Raw genomic sequence first — 13,748 nt, forward strand, 5'->3', positions numbered from 1 at the left:
AGGGAGAATTTCATATTTACCACTTTCATGATATATTTATTCATCTTTACCACCACTAAAGAGACATTTCAACAATACTTTCTTCATGAAGTGGCAAAATACTCTTATACACTTGTTTTTTATATATATAATAAATAATTATTTAAATAAATAAAAAAATATATTTTTTTTTATGTTTTTGAATTATATTTTTTCAAATTCGAACTTTTTATATAATTTTTTTTAATTTTCTTTTTTCGAATTTGTTTTTTTTCAAAATTTCTTTTTGAAAATCGAATATTATGTTTGAAACTATTGTTTAAAATTTTATAATTTTAAAGTATTTATTTATATATTTATTAGAATCCTAAATTTCACATTCCAAAAACTCTACCACACCCCTCAATTCTAAACTCTAAGTCTAGATTAGTTAACTCTAAGGGTATAAATGTCTTTTACCCTTCCTTAAAAGTGAGGGTAAAAATGGTACTATGAATGTGGTATTTGTGACAATTAACCCAAAATATATGTTATCTAAGGAAAAATGTTTAACACTAATTATTAACAACAAATTAAAACTGATTATAATATAAACGAAATTAGTAACAAGATAAATTACAGAAAACAATTATAATAAAATTAATTAAGCTATATAAAAAGAAGTAATATGATAAAGGCATATTTATATTTTATCTATCAATTTCTCTATCAAAATTTTGTATAAACGTCATTTCATAAAACTGCAAAACAATGAACTTTTTAAAAATTTGGATTAAAAGTTGACAAATTATGAAACTATAACAATTTAAATAAAATTGGATTACATATCGATCATTTTTTTTGTCAGCACATATCGATCATTTATCGGTTCAATCAGTTAGTCTCGGGTTTTAGTGATTTTTTTAACTATTGATATTTTTAAAAATCTAAATCGAATTATCGGATCACCGAATTAACCGGTTTGACCGTGGGTTGGGGTCAAATTTAAAAGCACTGATTTAAATGTAAAATATTTTAAATACGAAAAATTCTTACAAATTAACAAAATATTAGTTAAGTTATTAATGAAACTTTTCATCATAAAATATTTCGGGCTTGCAAAGCACGGATGAAGATCTAGTTAAACATTAAAAGTAAATATCTATCAATCTTATTAAAGTAGAAATACGTTTTGGAATTGTTTGGAGACATAGATAGCAGAATAAAAAAAATATAATGTTGTTTGAAAATATAGATAGCAGTATAGTATATCAAGAAGAAAAAAGTAATAAACTTATATTGTTAATAAAAACTGGAAATTCATTACATTATATTAACGTAAAACCCTCCAATTAAGTTTATTTTGGGTAAACACCCCTAAATTAAAAGATTCAACGGAAAAACCCCCGACCTAAGTAATCTTAATGAATTACCCCCTCCGTTACTCGTCGCGTTAAGATTTTGAAAACCCCCGTTAGTTGAAACACAGCGTTTAGTGTCAACAGAAAAACGACCCGACTTTCTTTCTTCATATTTGAGACTCGAAAATTCCCAAATATAAACTAGGGTTCTTCAAAATTTTGAGTTTATATTTGTTCCTCAAGTTAAAGCTTTCGTTTTTCTCTTCCCAATTAAGTTTTAGTGTCGTAATCAAACACGTACGGTGTTGCCGTGTTGGTTTCAACTGATTTTATTCTCGAAAAGTTTATGTTGCTTGTGTCTGTGTGTTGTAGCTTGTGTCTTTGAATATCATTGTGGTTCAAGGACTGTCATTGTGGTTGTAGCTGTTGAGATTGAACCTTGATTAAATCCTTCAAGAGAAGCAAAGAAGCTTGCCACACAAGAAAATGAACAAGAAGAAGAAGTGACCAAGGAGTCACGCAGAAGAAGAATGAAGAAGTGGAAGCAAGAGATTGCTTACCACCCAAGGAAAGAAGAAGAAACAAAAGCCAACTAAAAAAATAAGTCCAACGAAAAGTTGAGATATGACTTTAGTCACAAAGAATCAAGTTGAAAAGAAAACAAAAACAGAGAGCGTGAGTGAAGTAAAACAGAGTGAGGGCGAGAGAAGTTCACCAAGTATGAACAAGTGAAGAAAGAAAGGCTGGCCGTGAGAAGAGTGAGAGGTCAAGCCAACAGAAAAAGTTCAACAGTATCTTGTTCTAGTACTATCATCATTGTGGTTTAAGTGATATTTTTAACTGGTCTGTATGACATTTGATAGTGTTTCAAGTGTTGTTTTTAACTTGTTTTTCTACTGTTGTGCTTGAAGAGTTGATTAATAACATGACCCTTTAAGACAATATGTCTTACACTTGTCGTTGGAAGAAACAAATAACATGACCTTTCAAGACACATAGCAACAAGCAAAACGTAGTTCACTTCGTTTTAATGGTTCTAACGACCATAACCTGAGTTATAACAAAACACCAAAACATGGTTCAAATGAACTTAATCCTAGTTAACTGAAACACCAAAACATGGTTCAAATGAACTTAATCCTAGTTAATCTGAAACACCAAAACATGGTTTCTAAATCTGAGTTCCAAAATTAAAAAAAAAAAACAGCAAGTTCTTAGATGAGACGACTTCTGTGTCTGTTTCTCCTACTTCAGTGGTTGATTCGCCAAGTTGAGTGATTGGCTTCTGTTTCTTAGATGGTCATCCTGATCGCATATTTGGTGGCTTGGGCACATAAGGCAACGTGCATTTGCGTTTGTTGTGCCCAGTTTGGCGACAATTACCACATGTCTACAAACAAATAACAAGACAATCAATTCCAGAATCAACTCTTTCCCTTTCACTTTCACTTTTCGATTTCAAAAATACAGGAACTCAGCTTCTCGATTTCAACTTTTTCACCAGTCTCAAACTCACGAACTCAGCCTCTCTTGAATTCTCACAAGAATCAAACGATACCCAAAATCTCACTCTTTCGAAAATTAGGGTTCATCCCTCGTATCTCTCAGTAATTATGGGACTTTTACGACACTTGAAGATTAAAAGTGATAATGGTGAACTACATGACATTCCAATTACACATTGTGTTGTTTTTATTAACAGTTCGTGTTGTTTCACGAACTTCCCAAGACGCTGCGTTGTGCTTTAACGGTATATAAGTAACAGATGGCCTAATTCATTAAGATAATTTAGCCTGGGGGTTTTCTGTTAAATATTTAATTTATGGGTTTTTACCCGAAATAAATTTAATTGGGGGAGTTTTACGTTTGATTTTTATTCATATAGTATATATACGACTTTAATCTATTGTTATATCAAAAATTCATTCAAAAATATACATATATTAAAATTTTGATTTTTACTAAAATATTTTCTAATAACCATTATAAAAAAATGTTTATATATAAGAAAAATACAATACAAAGCCCAATTTCAAACACATTTAAATTATGGTTTTTATCTTTCACATTAAATTTTAAAAATATAATATATAGATTATTTATATGATGGTACATATAAAACACTATTAATTATATGATTACTTTATGATATGTACAAAATACGATTAATTATATGATGATACCTATATGATAGATAATATTGACTAGGGGTGGGTAGTCAGATACCCATTCGTGTTCGGTTCGGTTTTGTTTGAGTTTCGGGTTTTCTGAGTCAAAGATTCAGCCCCATTCGGATATTTCTAAATTTTGTTTCGGGTTCGGTTCGGATCTTTGTGGGTTCAGATTCAGATAACCCATTTAAATTATTTTTGAAATTTTAAAATTAATTATATACTTTAAAATTTTCAAAATCTATAAAAATTAATACATTACATACAAAATTTTAATAACACATGTAAGTGTACGTAAATTTAACATATAAATTGGTTTGGTTTATATATTTGGATTGAGAATCAATAATTATTTTAAGTATTTTGGTGTTTTGAGTATACTTTAACTATTTTAGATATTTACTTTTGACTTTTAGCTATTTTATATATTTAACTTAAAAGTATCATATATATTTTGGATGATTTTGTATACATTAAATCTAAAAATAATTTATATACAAGTATATAAATTTATTTAGGATAAATTCGGATACGCGAAATACTTCGGTTTAGATCGGATTATGTTTCAGTTCTCTAAATACCAAACTTTTGAATAATTCAGATATTTCTGTTTAGGTTTGGTACTACTTTTTTGGATCGGAATCGGTTTGGTTCTTCAAATTCAGATTTTTTGCTTAATCCTAGATATTGACATGAAAAATAAATAGCAACATATTTTTGAAAAAAATACACCAGCACACTTGCGCGGGTCAAAGTCTAGTTAACGTTAAACCACCGTAAACCATTACTTAAAATACCTAAATCATTAACCCAACCCTCAAAAATAAACCCTAAACTCTAACTGTAAACTAAGGACCCAAAATCCAAAACAATATCTTAGAAATTAAACCCAGAAACTACAACAATAACCCAGATAATATTACATTTTGACAATATTAATGTTGATTGATATCTGAACAGCAAATTAAATAGCGGATAAAAATAACATAGTGGGTTTAAATGTGGCATCCGTTATTGTAATTATGAGGAAGTGATAAATGGTTTTGAGGAAAAACAAGAGACAAACACACATAATTTATATATCCATTTAGGCAAAATCATATACATTCATTGGAATTCGAATCATTTGATCATTAGAAATTGTAAAAATGTGTATTATAACATATGCGTATGTCCCATGAGGTGATTACGTGGAGACGCCAATATTTTGGGAGATTGCATCAACTGTATGGTCGGGGCTGACTATCCAAGTATTATGTTAATATCACATTAACACTAACCCATCAGCCCTAAAGCCTTATCAGAAATACCTAAATCCTAAACCAAAATACTAAACCATAAAGCCTCAAAACTCAAAAGTAAACCGTAAACTATGAACACTAAACCCAGCCCTAAACCCTAATTGATTGTTAGTCTTAATAACTTAATCCGGTTTCATCTACACTTAGTGTATTTCCTTCAAAGTTTATATCTTATTTATTTGTGTTTTTTTAAATTTCTATGTGACATTGATGTAAAAATCAGTATAATTAATATTTCTTACATGATATAAGCTGCTCTCTGTTTTCTACAAAATGAGATTCATTATGTAAAATTTGTTGATAGTTTATATAATGTACTAAGTGGTAGGGGTGGTCACTTTACCCGATATCCGAAGCCGCATCCGAACCCGATCCGAAAAATCCGAACCGAAATCCGAACTGAAATAGCAAAATATCCGAACGGGGTATTGAATTAGGAGAGATTGGATATCCGAACTCGAACGGGTAATATCCGAACCCAAATGGATATCCGAAGATAACTGAACATATGTATAATTAATCATATATTTCTAGTTTACATCTCTCATTCTATATAAAATATTTATATTGATACCCACTTAAAATGCATGTCAAACTTTTTATTTCAAGAATTAACAAAAAGTTACATCCAAAATTTTAAAACAATAACCAAATTAATGTCTTTTTTAGTTTCAAAATGTTATGTCCAAATCTATTAATCATTCAATCTATTAAAAATAAAAAATTAGTTAAGTGAAAGTTATATTTTTAAATACAAGAAATTTGAGAAATGAAAAATTTAAAAAAAAATTTCAAAATCTAAATATCCGAACCCGAACTAAAAATACCCGAACCCGGCCCGAAATACAGAAATACCTGAACGGGTTCTATACCTCTATACCGAAATACCCGATCTGAACCTGAACGGATATCCGAACGGCCAGTGGCTAAGTACTTAAGTATATTTGCATTTTATTTTGGCTTAGATTTGTAATATGGTTTATTCGGTAAAAGAATGTTTCTCATATATAATAACGTATTTAATTTTTTTGTAGTGCCATGATTTTGTGAGTCAATGATTGTTTGCTTCGTTCATGTGGTTTATTGAATAGAAATGAATTTGTTAGGGTAAAAATCAAGTAATAAATGGTATCTGATACAACAATTAATGTTTGTATTGTTATAAATCATGAAGTGTATTGCTATTAACCAAGACCAGAAGAGAATGCCCATCAGCTACGACCAGGCCCAACTGCGGCCGCGACCAAGGGGAGAGAGAGTCGACTAGTTTTGGACCGGATTATGACGTTTTCCTTTTCTTGTTATCTTTAGTAGTTTTCCTATTTCCTCTTGTATTAGGTTTTTTACTCTTTCCATTTATCTCTTCTTTGTAACCCCTATATAAAGAGAACTTATTATTCAGAAATAAATACACAGTTTCCCCATTCTTTTACAACACGTTATCACCACGATAGTCTCCAAAACCCTGAGACAAAATCGAAACCTAAAAGCTTAAAACCGGCAACTCCTCTTAAACCCTAAGGACGTTCTTCATTTGTTCTAAACTCAGATGATCCATCTAAACTCTGTCCGTTCGGATCCAACGTCCCCAGCTCACGCTCCAGCTCAGACGAAACCCGATCAGCACACGGATCGCGTCCGAGACACCTCGTACCCGAGACAAGCCCCAGCTCGCGTCCGTCCCGATTTTGCGACCCGATAGGAGACTGCAAGCGTCCGTTCATCTCGTCTTGAAGTTCCATCTGTTCTCTCTCTCTCTTTCTTTGGTGGTCCGGTTCTAAACCTCTACAAAGCAAAGGTATATCATGATCTGAGAACCTAGAAATATCAAAACCCTAATCCATTATTATGGAAACTTTGTTCTTGATGAAACCCTAGAAATTACATAATTAAAACATACAAATCTCATAACTAGTAACAAGGATCGATTCCATTAGAACATAATTGATTGATTATTTGTTTCTGATCTGAATCTAATTTTGGAATCAAAAACCCTAAACCTAAAGCTTGAATTCGATTTTTATTTATTCTTGCTTGATTGATTGATTTGAGAAATCTGAGGTTTAGGATTGTTAAATTGATTAAAGTAATCTGATCTAGAATTTAAATCCTAAAGGCCTTGAAACCTTAATCTTAAAATCGACTTCTACTAGTGATTAATCAAAACCCTAGAATTAATTAAGGTTGCTTGCTTTGACATATGAATCTGAATATGGATTGCATTCATACTGTTTTTAAAGGATCGACCAGCATATATTTTATACAAAGTTGAAACCGTTTGCATTAGTATAACTACATGGTCGTGTGGCTTGATGATTGATTCGCACCATGATCGATTAGATTGCTTGTTTTTCATAAATGCGTAAGACATGTTTGTGGCCGAGCTTGTTAATTACCCTGCGGCCACATGATCACATTGTGAACCTAAGTTATGAATGATAATGTGATTCAGATGTCGAAAATCTCAAACAGAGACTATGCAGCCCTTAATCTCTCCGGAGATAACTACTTGCAGTGGGCGCTAGATACAAAGATCAGCTTAAGGTCAAAGGGACTTAGTGATACAATCATCAAGGGCAACAATGAGACCAATAAGAATCGGTACAGGGCAATAAGTATTATACGCCATCATCTCATTGAATGACTAAAAGATCAGTACATCACGATGGAAAATCCACTAGAACTTTGGGATGCTTTACAGCATAGATATGATCACCAGAAAATGGTGTTACTCCCAAAGGCTAGAAATGACTGGAAGAATCTCAGATTCATGGATTATAAATCAGTGGATGAGTACAATTCAGTCTTATTTAAGACTGTCTTGATGCTGAGACTTTGTGGTGAAGTAGTAACCGAATAAGAGTTACTTGAGAAGACAATCTCTACATTCCATTCATCGAACATAATACTGCAACAGCAGTACATGATGAAAGGCTTCGCCACATATACTGATCTGATCTCGTGCCTGCTACTGGCCGAGGCAAATAATGAGCTCCTGATGAAGAACAGTGAAGCTAGACCTGTTGGAACAGCAGCATTACCAGAGGCCAATGAGGTTGAAAAGAAAGATCCCAACGAGTGCAATTACATCCAGAATGATAAGAGATCACACGACAAAGGCCGACGTGGATACATGAACCGTGGTCGTGACAATTACTCGAACAGCCGAGACAACTACTCGACCGGCCGGAAAGGAAACCACAATAACCGTGGTCGTGGTTCCAATCCTGGCCGTGGCCGAGGTAGTTATGGCCGAGGTCGAGGCGGCATATCCAAACCGTCTTACTCGACCAAATCCGTTTGTCACAGATGTGGGATGGGCAACCATTGGGCCAAGAATTGTAGAGCTCTACCAAGAAAGTCTTAAGAACAAGAACCCGGAGGCTCACATGGTTCACGATTCCGGATATGAGGCTGATGATGATTCCGACATTGTTTAAGATGACTTAATGGATTTTGAGACTTCTGATTGTCTCAAAGACTAAATTTTTCGATACGACTTGTCTTATTGCTTTATGATTGCTTTGGTGTTTTTAATTTTATTGTCGGCGTTCTGAAATTTTAATACAGAAAGTTTTAAAGTTTTATAAAGTCTCTGAGATTAGAAATCTTATTACTTATAGAATGAAAGATGATATGAGCATACTCGTGGTGGATAGTGGCACAAGTCACACAATACTTAGAGACAAAAGATATTTCATAAATCTCGCAATGCAAAGTGCAAACGTACACACCATTACAGGTGTAGTCGGCCTGATTGAAGGTCACGGCCAGACATATGTATTGATGCCTAAAGGCACTCATCTAGAGATCAAAACTGCCTTGTATTCCCCAAGCTCTAAAATAATCTTATTGAGTTTCAAAGACATAAGATTGAATGGTTTCCATCTTGAAACATGAGAAGAAGGAAATAAAGAATTCCTTAACATAATTTCGATCACCAAAGGCAATAGAAAGATCCTAGAAACCATACCTGCAATATCTACTGGTCTATACCATGCAAAGATCAGTATGATCGAGGCTAATGCCTGCGAAATTTTCACTCTATGGCATAACCGGCTTGGCCATCCCGGTAATAACATGATGCAAAAAGTTGATAATGAATTCACAAGGGCACACGATTAAAGGAGTTGTCCCATACAATCTCACATGTGCAGCATGTGCACAGGGAAAACTCATAACTAGGCCATCACCAGCCAAAGTTAATAAAGAGATCATAAATTTTCTGGAAAGGATTCAGGGAGACATATGTGGACCAATACACTCACCTAGTAGGAAATTCAGATACTTTATGGTTCTGATTGATGCATCGACCAGATGGTCACATGTTTGTCTACTATCCACACGAAACTTGGCATTTGTACGCCTGCTTGCTCAGATAATAAGACTGAGGGCACACTTTCCAGATTTCCCTCTAAAGACTATACGTCTAGACAATGCTGGTAAGTTTACGTCTCATGCGTTTAATGAGTATTGTATGTCCATGGGGGTAAGTGTAGAACACTCCGTGGCACATGTACATACACAGAACAACTTGGCCGAATCTTTCATTAAACGTATCCAGCTGATAGCCCGACCATTACTAATGAGGTCTCAACTCCCGGTATCAGCATGGGGACATGCAGTATTACATGCAGCAGAACTGATTCGCATCAGGCCATCTAGTGAGCATAGATATTCAACATCCCAGTTACTTACGGGTCATGAGCCAGACGTGTCCCATATCAAAACATTCGGACGTGCCGTCTACGTTCCAATTGCTCCACCACAGAGAATTAAAATGGGACCACAGAGAAGGATGAGAATATATGTTGGATATGACTCCCCAACCATTATAAAGTATCTTGAGCCAACAACCGGTGATTTGTTTAAGGCCAGATACGCAGACTCACAGTTTGATGAGTCCACATATCCGACCTTAGGGGGAGATAACAGTCGGTTGAGCAATGAAATAGAATGGTCTCGACCATCAATATCTTGGCAAGATCCTCAGACTAAAGAATGTGATATGGAAGTCTAAAAGATAATACATCTTCAAAAGCTAGCTAATCAATTGCCAGATTCATTTGCTGACCAAAATAGAGTGACAAAGTCATACATACCGGCTTATAATGCACCAATAAGAAAAGACGTCCAGAAGGGACAAGGTCAAATGGCAACAGAGTCTAAACAACATCTCAAACGTGGTAGACCTATTGGTTCCAAAGATAAACAGCCTCGGAAGTCCAAGAGAGGTGCTGGATCCGAGAGCATCAAGGAAACCGTCCAGAACATTGATGGACCGGCCGAGCCGACCAGAACGGTCGAGCCAAGCGAGCCGGCCACATGAACTGATCCGACCATTCCAAATGATGGGTTTCGGGACACCGAACTTCATGGGACACAAGGGCCAGACAATCAAGAGATCTCTTTAAATTATATAATGTCTGGAACGAAATGGAACAGAAAAGATATCGACGTCGATGATATATTTGCATATAAAGTAGCACTTGAGATCATGGAAATAGATGAGGATCTAGAACCCACGTCCATATATGAATGCATGCAAAGATCAGATTGGATCAAATGGAAAGAAGCTATAAACGTGGAGTTAGAATCATTAAAGAAAAGAGACGTTTTTGGCCCTATAACCGTGACACCAAGATATGTCAAACCAGTGGGATACAAATGGGTATTTGTGAGAAAGAGAAATGAGAAAGGAGAAATAGTGAGATACAAAGCACGGCCTGTAGCACAAGGATTCTCACAGAGACCAAGAATAGATTATGAGGAGACTTACTCCCCTGTGGTGGATGCAACTACATTGCGATATTTAATCAGTCTGGCCGTAAAAGAGAAACTTGATTTACGCCTAATGGATGTAGTAGCTGCATACTTGTACGGTCCACTGGATAATGAAATTCATATGAGAGTTCCAGAGGGTATTGAGCTCAAAGATAAGAAAGGTTCTCGAGAACAACATTGTATTAAGCTGAATAAAGCCTTACATGGTTTGAAACAATCAGGTCGAATGTGGTACAACAGATTATCAGAGTACCTAATGAAAGAGGGTTATAAGAACGATCCAATAAGTCCATGTATTTTTATAAAGAGATTCGACAGCAAGGGCTTCGTGATCATGTCGGTTTATGTGGACGACCTGAATATAATAGGAACCCCTGGAGAGATTTCCCAAACAGTCGAATGTCTAAAGAAAGAATTCGAAATGAAAGACTTAGGAAAAACTAAGTTCTGTTTGGGACTGCAATTTGAGTATGTAGACAAAGGAATCTTTGTGCATCAAAAGACATATACAGAAAAGATACTCAAGCAGTTTAATATGGACAAGGCTCATTCCTTGTCAAGTCCTATGGTCGTAAGGTCCTTAGACCTAGAGAAGGACCCATTCGGACCAAAGAAACTGGACGAGGAGACACTCGGACCGGAAGTGCCTTACCTAAGTGGCATTGGAGCATTAATGTACTTGGCTAGTCATACTAGACCGGACATCAGTTTTGCTGTGAGTTTACTATCTAGATTCAGTTCATGTCCTACTCTTAGGCACTGGAACGGAATAAAACATCTGTTTAGATATCTGCAAGGAACAAAGGACCTCGGGTTGTTCTATATGAGCCGACTAGGAGATAGCTTGGCCGGATATGCAGATGCTGGGTACCTATATGACCCACACAATGCTAGATCTCAGACAGGATATGTGTTTATACACAGTGGGGCGCAGTATGTTGGCGGTCCATAAAACAATCCTTAGTGGCCACATCCTCTAATCATGCCGAGATCATAGCCATGTTTGAAGCAAGCCGAGAGTTTGTGTGGTTGAGGAACATGACCGGCCATATCCTAAAGGAGAGTGGCCTGGCCGTGGGAAAGGAAAAAGAAGAGCCAACGATCATCTATAAGGACAATGCAGCCTGTATAGCTCAGCTCAAAGATGGATACATTAAGGTAGATAGAACAAAACACATCTTGCCCAAATTCTTTTTCACCCACGACCTGCAGAAGGCTAAAGAAGTTCAAGTGGTTCAAGTTCGGTCCAGTGACAATTCAGCCGATCTTTTCACCAAGTCTCTGCCAACCTCAACGTTCAAGAAGCTGGTTCATCAGATGGGAATGCGCCAGCTGAAGGATCTTCAGTGATGCCTTCATCAGGGGGAGTGTCATGTGTTGTACTCTTTTTCCTGTCTACGGTTTCCATTTTTCCCACCTTGGGTTTTTGGTTTTCCTAGAGAGGTTTTAATGAGGGAACGTCGTGCATGAAACAAACCCATATGGTTATAGCATCCAATGGGGAGTGTTATAAATCATGGAGTGGATTGCTATTAACCAAGACCAGAAGAGAAGGCCCATCAGCCACGACCAGGCCCATCCGCGGCCGCGACCAAGGGGAGAGAGAGTCGGCTAGTTTTGGACCGACTTAGGATTTGGACGTCTTCCTTTTCTTGTTATCTTTAGTAGTTTTCCTATTTTCTCTTGGATTAGGTTTTATACTCTTTCCATTTATCTGTTCCTTGTAACCCCTATATAAAGGGAACTTATTATTCAGAAATAAATACACAGTTCCCCCATTCTTTTACAACATGTATTAAATTAAATTTCATATTAAGGCCACTATTTAGTTTTCAAATATCTAATGAGATTTGTTGATTAAAATGCATGACTAACCTTTGTTGTTTAATTTAATTTCATTTGATTGCATGAAATTATAACATGGTGGAAAAGAAAAGTATTTCAAAAGACTATAACTGAAGAAGAACATTTTCCACGCTTCAGACACAATAAGGATTAGAAACATTCTTCTTACAACTAGGGATCGTTACCCGCGCCAAGGCGCGGAGTTTTTGCCTCTTGCTTACTAATTTAGCATTCAGTTTTTCAATGCATTTTATCTTCATCCTCTCCTTTTGTCTTGTTTACATTTGTTTTCATGTTCAGTCGTTTGATTTGTCTTAGTTTTGGTTTGTGTAATAACTTAACCCTACTCATTCTTCTTTCATTCTTTACTGATTGATATTTTTATCTCGTTTAGCTCTGTGTTGCCACTAATTTTCTCTAATCATTTTTCATCATCTGCTTCGTATTCTTTTCATATTCATTAACTATTGTCTCCAACCTCTTTAAATCCTAAAAATCCTACGTGTTCTTTTGTTTATTAAATCACATATTAAATATTGTTGAAACTGTTTATTTATTCTAATAAATCATTACGTTTATAACTAAGATGATATGGATAAAAGACTGATTATAATTTAGTTGAAATTAAAGTCTAAAGTATAAGTTATTAAACTTGCAATCCTTATTTTTGTAATCCAAGATAGCTTTAGTCAAATCAATTATATTGATTTAGAAAACCCATAAGCTATTTCAATCCCAAACAACAAAAAAACAGGCGCATTTGTTATTGACGCTGCGATGAGTTTCCTTTACTATAAACATAATTGCTTGTCATAACTGTTAATAAACCCAAATGTGTTTACAAAAGCTACCCATATAAGAGATTCATACTCATTTCTCTTTCTCTAGTCATCTCCTATGTTAGTAGCTATCATAATACAATCATCATACAAAGGATATATCTCTGGGTTCCATATAGAACATGCAAAATGACTGTTTTCTGCAGATTCCATGATCACTGAGTATTATAAATATCAAACTCTGTCTATGGTCTATTTATATGTTGAGGAAAGGCCTCGAAATGTAGATTCTAAATAATGATTTCCAGGTCAACACATTGCATGTTAACCTCCACAATGGGATCAGTGGATTTGCAGATACCGCTACATGTCGAGTCGAACGCAGCGACACATATGTTCCCTGCTTGTGCCTTTCATTCACAATATGAAATTCTCCCAAGTACCAGAATCAATGTTAAATGATGTAAAAGTTTTAGAGTCACAACAGACTTTGTATAGCCAAGCCCAATAAACCCAAGCACCCAACGCAACATCCTCACTTGCCTATTT

This window comes from Brassica napus, chromosome C6 (genome assembly GCF_020379485.1).
Source record: "Brassica napus cultivar Da-Ae chromosome C6, Da-Ae, whole genome shotgun sequence".
NCBI lineage: Eukaryota > Viridiplantae > Streptophyta > Magnoliopsida > Brassicales > Brassicaceae > Brassica > Brassica napus.